Source organism: Camelus ferus, chromosome 12, assembly GCF_009834535.1.
Source record: "Camelus ferus isolate YT-003-E chromosome 12, BCGSAC_Cfer_1.0, whole genome shotgun sequence".
NCBI classification, from domain to species: Eukaryota; Metazoa; Chordata; class Mammalia; order Artiodactyla; family Camelidae; genus Camelus; species Camelus ferus.
Window position 1 is genome coordinate 65,435,888 of NC_045707.1, and position 11,664 is coordinate 65,447,551.

The 11,664-nt window shown below is 33.6% G+C and overlaps 1 protein-coding gene across 2 annotated transcripts in view; it reads right to left on the bottom strand.

Moving 5' to 3' along the window:
* FRS2 (fibroblast growth factor receptor substrate 2) overlaps positions 1 to 11,664 on the bottom strand; it is a 104,959-nt gene that overhangs the window by 46,225 nt on the left and 47,070 nt on the right. The window contains exons 2-3 of one of the 2 annotated variants that reach the window (XM_032493785.1): positions 4,652 to 4,747; positions 3,646 to 3,688 (exon numbers count right to left, since the gene is read on the bottom strand). The exons of the other annotated variant lie outside the window; for it this stretch is intronic. The gene's annotated coding sequence lies outside the window, so the exon portion shown is untranslated. The remainder of the gene's footprint in view (positions 1 to 3,645; positions 3,689 to 4,651; positions 4,748 to 11,664) is intronic. 2 annotated transcript variants of the gene reach the window in all.

The window sequence follows — 11,664 nt, forward strand, 5'->3', positions numbered from 1 at the left end:
AAAGATACAGGTTTATGATACAGTCTGCCTGATTTTCATACTACAAACAAATAATTTATGGGAAGAGGATTACCATATTCTGAAATATGTGAGATCAAATGCCCTTTCCAAATTCACAAAAGGGTTCTAATTTCCCACTCATTAAAGTTAGGTATCTAATTTTAAAGTATATTAAAAAGGCAAGTTCAAAATGAAAAAAAATCTCAATTTATGGTATTTGTTCTAAGCTGGAAATATTTATGAAATAATCTTGTATATAACAGTGGTGGACAAAACCAATATTAATTTATTAAATGCTGTTTTAATGAATCTTAAGGTTAAGTGAATACCATCTACCTTATTCATTGGTTATATTTTTGTTTATATACGTATGTTTTTTAAACTTCTCAGGCTATGAGGTTCTTTTTGGTTAGAAACATATCTTCCAAGTTAAAACTATCCTTGTAACTACATCTTCTATATAGAGCAAAATATCCATTGATAGGGTGTCAGTGTAGATCAGTAAAAAGAATCTAAAGTTAATTCCACTACTGGTTTCCTCACTTGTAAAATTGAGAATACTGTTTGTCCTACTTATGGTATGTGCTAACAAAGTGAAAATAATGAAATTACTATGCCACACAAAATACTCAAAAATTAAAGAAACCTGAAAGAGACCATGTTATCTCATGTCTAATTCCCTGAATTGTAATTTTTAAAGAGTGGGGTGAGTATTCAACAATGCATAGGATACCAAATCTATTATCAATTTCAAGAGATGCCAGTCTTCACACCAGAGATTTTACAAATACTTAAGTGTTGACATGTAAGTAACTACTTCTTTCAAAAAGCCTCAACACTGGCTTTTAGCAGATGTGAATTCCTTACCCTTCTCCATTCCACTACTCAATCAGTTCTACATTTCCTCCTAGCCTCCAGAACTAAGTGCCCCTAAGATCCTCCTCCCACAAAAAGAAACTGCTCCCAACAAGGTGCATTTTCCCACTTGACAGAAGCCCCTCCCTGATCTGATCAGTGCTGTGCATTACAATGGAGAAATTAACTAAAAAGCAATAGATAATGAGGAGATTCTATACTATTACTGGTATTATCTTTCAACTATTAGGCTTTTGCCAGCTAACTCTGAGACCTAGGCATTTTAACATACTATTTTTAGAAGAAAAATACATGTTTTTTTAGACCCAACAATTCTTTTCTTTGACTGTTCTAACAGACTCTAAGCCTTCTAAACAGATGTTTAGTATTTCCTCTAATCTTCCACAGCATCTAACTCATTCTCTAATTTTAATTCTAATATAAAGAAATGTGCAAAAACTGGCCTTTTTCTAAATTCTCGTTTTATGTGCCTTATACATTTAAGATACTTTACATATATAGCTTCATTTTTAAAAAATTTTTTTAAAATTGAAGTATAGTTGACTCACAGTGTTTCAGATGTACAGCAAAGTGATTCAGTTACACATACATATAAACATAGATATACATTCTTTTTCAGATTCTTTTCCACTACAGGTAACCACAAGATACTGAACACAGGTCCCTGAGCTTGTTCTTGTTTATCTATTTTACTTACAGTAGTGTGTACCTATTAATTCTAAATTCCTAATTTATCCCTCCCCGCCCCTTTCCCCGTTGGTAATTGTAAGTTTGTCTTCTATGTCGATGAGTTAATAGCTTCATTTTGAAAAACAACCTGGAATACAATGCACCAGTTGGACAAAACAAGTAAGATAAACAAAGTAAAACAGCCAGATCTTAGAAAAAAATAAGAAAGAGGAGGGTGGAGGGGACCAAAAGAACTAGATTAAGACCTAATGTATAATTAAAATACAGGTACATAAAATAATAAAATCTTTTACAAGACACAAATAAAAGGATACACACCTACACATTAAAAGGTCATTTACATAGGGACTAATTATAAAAGACATGAAGAACAGTCCTTCAATGGACCACCAACAAATGGATGTGACACAAAGTGAGGAGTATCATTAACTTCACACTCTTGTACTTGAGATTAAAACATACTTCAGACAAAGTCATCTTCTTTCATAATAAACAGAGTTGCCCAAAATTAAAAAAAAAAAACTTTTAAAATTGTGATAAAATACACATAACATAAAATTTACCATTTCAACTATTTTTAAATGTGTGGTTAATAATAATTGAAGTTTTCGTTTTTTTAATGCCCTTAAGTGTATAGCAGGGTGATACTGTATAAATACGAATAATCTTCTAAAGATTATTTTCTACCCTAAAAAAATTAAGAAAGCATCTTTGTGTTTATTGAACACATATAGGGGAACCCTAAGAGTACAGACACTATGATTCATCATCGTTGCATCATACATTGTACTGAGGTCCAAGATTTACATTTATTTGCCAAAAAAACAATGACAAAGATGTAACAGATCAAGTTCACTAAGATTAAATATTTTGAAAGTTTCTGCTTTTACTTTAAGCACTGTGGTCCAGGAAAAGAAGGATCTGGATTTCTCCTCTGAGTAGTGCCCTGGGAGATCAGATAGTGCTATCTATACACAGGTTCCAGGACCCCCTCCCTTAACCCTCTATGAGTATAAGAAAAAAATAGGGGGAAAGAGTTTCACAAGAAACTTGGAAATTAAAATGTGGTAATTTGCTCTCCCTTCCTCCTCATCAGCTAGTGCGTCTCCTTTTATTTTAACCCTTTTTTTTTCCATTATCAGGATAAAAACTAACTTGATTAACTAAATCTGGGTCAGTTTCAAAAACAGGTGGAAAAGATGCATTTGAGAATGCATGCTCCCCTTAAGACACAGGATACTGAAAAAGGAGAAAAAATGAGAAAGTTACTGATTTGAATAATTCACTCTATAAGCATTTCCAGTTGACAGACTGAATTAATCTGCAGTTAATCACTACTACCTATGCCAAAAGTTCCCCCGAAAATTTAACCAAAGTAAATTCTTGATGCTGCCAAGCAACTGATTTTAAGTTCCTGGCATAGCATAAGCACACTGATAAGGAGATTTTACTCTTACTCACTTGAACATTTCACCCTTCATAAGTCTAAAGTGTACAATAATGTATTTCAACGATCATTTAAAATCCACTGTAAGGTGATCATTCAGGATTTTTTTTAAAATACTAGATGTTACTCAATCTTTTTTAATCTACCTGGTAGGAAGCATTCCACTTTTTAAACTAAATATAGGAGTTATACAATTTCCACAGATGGAAGCATTGCTAAATAATCTTAAAGGTTCTAAGAGAGTTTCTATGAACCCACTACTCCTCAAAGCCATTTAGATAATGTCCACTGAGGTAAAAGGTGAATGTGCCCCAATGAAAGAAAACAACTTTTTCTCAGAATGGACAAACTAATTCCTAAGGATGCTAGGAGTAAGCTCTGACAATGAAAAGCAGTATTTGAGTTTTAGAAGTACTACGTTTATCACACTCTTTTCATCTTGACTTCAAATATGATGACTTGTGCCTTGCTAGTAAATTCTGAAGTAGTAAAGGAGTAGCTAACAAATTTATACTGTAATAATCAAGAAAAGATATAAAGTAAGAATAGAAAAAGGACTTTTTTAAAAAGCCAGAGCAATTAAGTCTGTATTCAACTGTATTTGTTTTATTACTACATTAACAATGTCTTACCTTGTGGAATTCTCTTCTGAGAAAAACAGACACAATTTTGTTCCTAAAAAAATTTCAGGTAGAAAAGTTGAAGTGTTAGTTTCAAACAGAAAGTCTCCTGAAAATGAAAAGTTACAAAATGCTAACACAGTACATTCAGATTATTACGGCACTTGGCATTAACAAAGCTTAAGAGACATTAAGTCTCTAATAACAAAAGTACTTTATTATTTTTATAAAAACATTTATTAAAAATTCATTATTTTTATTATTATTAAAACACTATTCTACCAGCTATCAAATTACTGTCGCTAAGTACATAGTAATGAGTGGCACATTTTCATATTCTAAAACATCAGTACTCAACTGGGTTTTATTCTTGCAAAGATTTGATATTCCGAATGGCACTTTTTTTAAGGCACAATCTACGTGTTATAAAATTCACCCTTTTAATGTGTAAAATTCAGTGGGTTTTTTTTTTTTTTTACAACATTCGTAAAGTAATGTAACCATCACCACCATCTAACTCTAGAACATTTTCATCATCCCAATAAGAAACCCTGTACTGAAGGGTACATTTTTATTCCCAGGAAAAAACATTTAACAAATTTAATTTTAAAAGATATACAAGAATCACATTCTTTACAACACTGTGATCAAAATTATATATATTTTTAAATGTGTACAACAAAGACCAGTAGGGAAAACAAATATCCAAAAATTATAAGAGTGGTTGTATTTGGATAGTAGTATTACAGTGACTCTTTTTCATTCCCTCTAAAGCTATGACTTTATAATATTACCTTTATTACTTATAGTTCTTAAATTATTTATAGTTCTTAAAAAGGTACAGACAGCAAGGATATATATTTTCTAGAGCTATATACTAGAATTTGTACTATAATCCAAAGTAAAAACAGAAATACAAGTCGACACTTCAAAAAAAAGTCCACTATATTTCTTACTAAATGCTTTTCAAAGTAGAAAAAATAAGTATAGAGTTAAAAAAAAAATTGGCCACACTTACTAATCTGGTTGAAAAGCCACAGCTGCATCTTACTTTATGACAAATTGACTGTTTCATCACTTTTGCATCTGGGCATCTACTTCTTAATGGTCATTTCTGAAATAAAGATGCAGTCATTAAGAATACATCATAACAAAAACATAAGATCTTTCAGGACAATTATCTAAATATTAGTGACTACAAGGAACCATCAAAACAGTTCTTGAGCAACCTTCTAATAAAAAAACATTACAGAGCTGAGGGTGAGGTGGGAGGGAGGGACCAGAATTATAGTTATGTTACACATACTGAGTATACACATTTACAGCCTCTTCAGTCCTCAATCCCTTTCACCTATCAGAGTCTTGCAGTTCCTAACAATGCCACTTATAGGCCAGAAAAAGAAAAAAGTAAGATGTAGAAGAGGAAACCTAAAACTGCACATTTGAAAACAATAAATTAACTGCTTGTTTATTATACTTTGTCTACTTCCCCCTCACATCTATACAAAGCAAACTATAGAAGATTTCTGTCTGTCTTCTTTACTGATCTCTCGAACACCTAAGACAATGGCTTCCATGCTGTTAAGTGCTCAGTAAATATTTATTAAAGGAATTAATAAATTGATGAATGATTTAATGTTAACTGATGAAATATTTAACCTCACAGTATGTCAAAATGGCCAAGTCTCAAAGTGCCATTTCTTCCACACATACACCATTGATGTTATTTATGCCAATTACACCACCAGTATTGTTTCTTTCTCCAATAAAAACCCATAATTAAAAGACAATCAAGACATGGTTCTAAGCTTCAAAGAACGGAACAAAGGCATTTATTACTTTGTAATTTTATTAGTGCAACCTCTGGGAAAGACACCTAGAAAAGGAAATGCTGGATGTGCAATTCTGCTGAATATTGTCAAATGGTGTGGGTGAGTGTCCTTTTCTTTTTTAAACATGTATGTTCTTTGAGGGGCTTGCTGTAGCGACAGCTAGGAATATAAGAGAAAATCTTTTACAAGCAGTGAAAAGTTGATTGATGTCAATAACCCTCAAGGAATCCAGCAGTTTCCTGTACATCCCAACCTGTAACCAAATTCGTATTCCACAAAATGCTACTCTTTTTGTAAAAAACTGAGGGGGATACAAATTATTACAGAATTGCATTTTTTTCCTTTCAAAAAAATCAATAGAAGGATAAACCAAAACCATTTATAAATAGTTATCTATAGAAAAAAAAAGAAAACAGGTAGAAGGGACATTGATGGAAGTTAGACTTCACTTCTCAGAATGTATCTTGTTTCATAGTTTTCACTGTCAAGATGTTTTAAAGTCAAATGAATATTAGATAATGACATTTTGAACATCAAAATGATGACTTCCACTGATTTGATAAATTATATATATATTTAAAACTCCATGATCATCTTTGGAAGTCACTAGGGCATAAACTAGTTATTCTGAAAATTGATAGTGGGAAAGAATTAAGCATTTATTCCTGACTTTCTTATATGAAAGGTACCCCAGAGTAACCAGGTAGTGAATAAGTAAAACCCTTTTTTATAGGATTCCAAATAACAAATGTAAAGGAATGACAGAATCAGAAAATAACCATTTTGTCATCCTTTGTGAAATAACAAATCTAAAAAATGATCAAAAGTTGCTAAAACAATTAAGTTAAAAAGTTGATGGGAAACTTTATAATAATCAGGCTGATAAAACTTGGACCCAGTGATTAACCTTAACATCATTTAAAATTTTAGGATCAGCCAGACTTAATGTGCAAAAGTATTCATCACATTCATTAAGTGTTCATCCTGGGAGCTCCAATTTCAAAAGGTATTCATTAAATTACCATGTTTGCCACCTCCACTCTTACCACAGTGGTCCAAGCCACCTTATTTCTCATTTGCATTATTGTAATAAGCCTCTCCCCTGGCTCACCTCAACAAGTCAGTCAAATTAGTCCTTTTCAAAAGAAAGTAAAATCATGTCATTCTGCTCAAACCCTCTAACTGAGTCCACCTCACCAATTTAAAAGCCAGAATCCTTGCAAAGACTGTAAGGACCGTGATCTGATAACCTCATCTCCTACCCCTCTCCTTGTTCACTCCATTCTAGCCATGCTGCCCTCTTTCCTTAGACATATCAAGCATGTTCTCACTTCAGGGCCTCAGGACTTGTACTTACGCCTTCTCCACTTCCTTTGGGATTTGGTTTTTAAGTTATCTCATTGAAGAGATACACACTGGTACCCTAGGGTAGGCCCAGGACGTCTGTCTCAGATTTCCTTATCTGGCAGAGAATATGTAAGGAGAAATCAGTCATCAATTTTAGAGATGATAATCATTTGAAGCACAAACATAATCCATTTTTATTCCTTCATGCCTAAACATTTATGAAATTACACTGTCCCTTTTAAAAGATTCTTATGGCCCCAACTTCAAAGAATTAATAAAGACAGAGCTACCATAATGAGTGTGAAGAGGGAAGGTTTTTTGGGAGGTGGGGGCGGGGGAGGTTGGTTTTGTTTTTAAATCATCGCTTTCATAACCCTAGAAAGAAGTGGTGAAAGATTTGAATTACATGAGTCTCATTAAAATACAACTAGCAAAATAAATGGCATTCCCTTTCCTCCCTCTCCTTTAGGGATTTGTTTGGGATTACATTATAAAATTCCAAGTAATCTCAGGAAAAGTTTAACTCCTTTCAAATTTATCTGTTACCTTTAGGCACCATGACCACCAGAAAGAATCAAAAGAACTCACGAACTCTAACATGACTAGGCTAGCTATGACATGGTAGGGATGTTTGAACTTAATTATTTTTCTTTAAATAAACAAACTCCCCCTGGGCTAAGGCCTACTCTGCCTTTTAAACATCCTGTGTGTAGCTGGCAAGCTTCAGGGTCTTAGAGAGATAGCCAGGGGACAGAGAACACAGCAAGTATGACTCAGTGATCACATTTAATAGTCTCTGAAGACCAAAACAAAGATACCAGTTCTGGCAAGATTTCTCTAGAATTGCCCCAAAACTGACTTATCCACATACCTTTCATCTGAACAATCTATTTTCACTTACTTTAAGGCTCACAAAGCATTTGTTATGTGCCTATCAGAACTTAGGTACAAAAATAAACCAGAAGTATAATGAAATCAGCAAAGTTCTAAGAGTTGGATGATGAAATCTAATGTTAAAATCTGCTTTGTTTGGGGAGGGGAAGGGATGGAAATCCCTGAATATTGTTGTGCAGAAATGCTCCCACTCATTTGGAAATCAGACTTCAGCAAGTTCAATCACTTGAAAGAAGGCTAGTGATATCAAAGCAACCTTTACTGAACAACTTCTGTGTGCCAGATACATACATTAGCTCACTTAATTCTCACAACTTGCCTATGGGGAAGGTATTAACAAAACACAGAGTGGTTAAATAACTTGTCCAAACCAGAAAGAGACTGCTCTAGAAGACAAAAATCTCAGTCTTTCTTTTTTGGTTATAATCTGCAGCAAACTGGAATAAAATTATTCGTTACAACTACCACATTTGCCTCACATGAGTAACATGCAAATCCAGGCTGTTCACCTGAGAAATTTGTTCCATTCTTCCAAAGTTGCTTTAAATAAGAGGGTAAAAGGGGAAGGTTCACTGCTGTATATTAATAAGAAACATGTAGCATCAGGATAAATCAGAAGAATACGCCACATTAGGTCTAAGGGAACTGAGTAAGAATAAGCTAGGCAGAGCGCAGCTCACTAATCAGTCCTCATTCATAATAATTAGCCGTGAATCAGCTCTAAGTGACTGATGGCTACCCCATACACTCCAGGAAACGCTAAGATTTAGCAGAGTGGGTACCATAGGTGTTTACCAAAATAGTTTCTGCACTTTTCTGGATGTCTGAAATACTTCTCTTTCTCCCCTGATACACAAATAATATATATAAACATACATAAAGTATTTCACTAATTTCTTAAAATTTACAACAAAATTATTAGTTATGAGCCCTAATTTTCCTCTTCCGGAAAATTCTCTCATGTGGGACACCTTAATTCCTGACACTATAGGATAACACTTATTTGCCTCAGTTCTTTATACTTAACAGAATCTGGTTTTTAACATGTCGATCAGAAAATATCTTGTAAAACTATTTTCAAAACAGAACAAAATTCAAAAAATTACAAACTTAATTTGTTATTAGATCTGTCACACAGTAAAGGTATTATACCTAACCTAAAATAAAAATCAGGGTTTAACTACCAGGACACATTACCCAGGAAATGTGGCCTTGCTATACTAATGTTCTCAGTTATTTGGAGAAAATGAGGATTCCTTGGAACAAATTATCCGTATAGACTAAAAAACATGTCTTTTAAATAATTTACTGCTTTACACAGAACAGAGACTCAACAGATTCATGATTTAAAGTTTCCCAAAGGCCTAAATACATATGCTAGTCTTCTAAATACTTGCTTGTGTCCTGAGAATTTTCAGCATAAATTAACACTTTATAAAAAAAACCTCTCTCTCAATCTCAAATCACTGCACTGATGGTTAAGAATGATGAAGGAAAGAGGAGGGAAGAGGTGGACCCACTCTTCCAGGACACCAATTATAAATAACACAACCTTATTTTTTCAAAATCTTAGGATTTCAGTGTTTCTTTCTCAACAACAGAACATTTTGTGCACAGACCTTTAAGACTAAAGATAGTGGAATGGTTTGTATGGTTTTGGAATCAATGTTGGGTGTATTACCTACAGCATTTGCTGTTTTGTTTTGTATTTTAACAAAATGCAACTGCATAACAGATGGGGCATGTATTGTTTCTTGACACTCTATCATACACACATCTCCATAAAGTTAGTGTTTGTCTCCTCTCTCTTCTTCCCTTCCTTCCTCTGGCACGTAGTATGAATAATTGTTACTTTTAAAACTTCTGTTTTTGTTTTGTATATAAAAACGCTATTCACATTCTGGCCATGACAATAAAATGTACTTCTTGCTAAGAAATAACATGGTTATCTATGTAGAATATTAACATGTGAGTTTATGCAGAACGTTAAGGTAAACATTTCCCGTATTAGTTTTCTACTATGTCTTCAATATTATACATAATGAAGAGATATATACAAATCTAAGTATCACAGAACCTGTGGCTTTATTGTTCTTAATGAATTTTAATACAACACACAATAAGACATTCACCATGGAGAGCAGCTTGCTATTAATGCAGATTCTATTCCAGGGAGCTGAGTTACTTGAACACCAAAAGGTCTCAGTATTTGATAGTCTCTGCTGGAAAATGCTGTCATCATATGTATGTGCTCCACAGACCGTCATCCAACTGCATTAACTTCTCAAAAGTGTCAACAACTTTTATCAAGCTCATTTCAGTTCTTTCATTTTCTAGGGGATAATCGATAACTTCAAAAATAGAAGTCAACCAAGAAGGCTTATAATTTTTTTTCTAAATTCCTCTTTTATCTGCTACAAGGAAAATACTATCTTCATTCTTTAGCAGTTCTGGTAGGCTCTAAATATTTCTCAGCAATGTAACAGATACAATTTTACCCACAACCAAACTCTAATTTCTCATGGTGGGCACTGTACAAAGGACAATGAAAGAAGGAATGGCCAGTGTCTTAAATCAGTTTCCAGCCAACTGAAAAGTAGAATTCACGTCTCATGAAAGAACCTTCAATAAACCCATATCCCAAAGTACTCACCATAAGCTATACTTGTTTTCTCTGAACTACAGCTATGAAATATATTTATTCTAAAATCAACAAAACTGTCAGTTACAGTCATCAGATAATTCAAAGGAATTCAGTGTTCCTCTGTAACTTGGTCCTCCTTCGTTATACATAAAGAACTTGCTTAATATTCTATATTTAAATGGCATGTAGAGGAAAAAAATGTTAAGAAGGAGGGTGAGAAATACAAACCTCATAAATTGGCCATATTAGAAATAACAGAACAGATTATGAGATGGTGGGGGAAACCATGAAATAATTTTATATTTTACAGGTGAAGAAACTGCAACAGCTTATGAGTGAGCAAGGAAAGACTGTAGTTCACATTATAAATGGTACTTTCCCCTAGAATTACCCATTCCAACAAATTTATAAGATGTTTTAGCTTAATACATACATAGCATCTGTAATTAGAACAGACTGCAATGCTGAAGAGTTTAAACAAAGGCATAATTCTGAATGCAGTATGTAGGTTAAGGGAAATGAGCAACGGCCCATGTGTCCTTTAGGAATGACAAAATTCCAGTAAGTAACCTGATTCCTTAGTGCAGCTCTTTAAAAAGAGTCTGTGCCAGATGGACCACAGCTCTGGCCCAGCATGGCATTTCTTACTTAGATGACTAATTAAATTCGCCATCAGCTAATGCTCAAAAGATAACAAACTATGTATGCCAACATCCTGTTTTCAACTTGGTAGCTTAATAAAAGGACTACTGCCCATTTGAGGATTGCTAGTCCACTAAACCAGTTCATGAGACGAATAAATCTCAAAGTAAAGTAGCAGAACAGCAGAGTGTGTGTATGGATGTGTGTGTGTGTGTGTGTGTGTGTGTATACATATATACACACAATTCTGTATAAATACAATTGATGTTTTATATAAAACATCAATTGTATTTATACAAAAATCCATTATATGCAGCCTTCATTGGACCAAAAATAAAAAAAAATTATAGAGAAATAAGAGGTCTCAAATTAAAATTTATATCCTAGGACAGATTAGATGGGGATAAGGACAAAAAGCCAGTATACTCAATATTAAAATGTAATACTTAAAGAGGACAAAAGTCACTTTCCATTTCATGGACATTTACCTTACATCAAGCATTTCTCTAGCAGCCAACTCACATTTACACCGTCCACAAGAGTATGTGTGTGAAAGAGCTCTTGATCTGCTCACTTTCACAAAAATTACAGCTGCCCATTTACTCCCAAAGGCGCAAGTGAATAAAATAACATTATTATAAAGTGCTATTTTGGTAGCGTAGAAGAATCTGC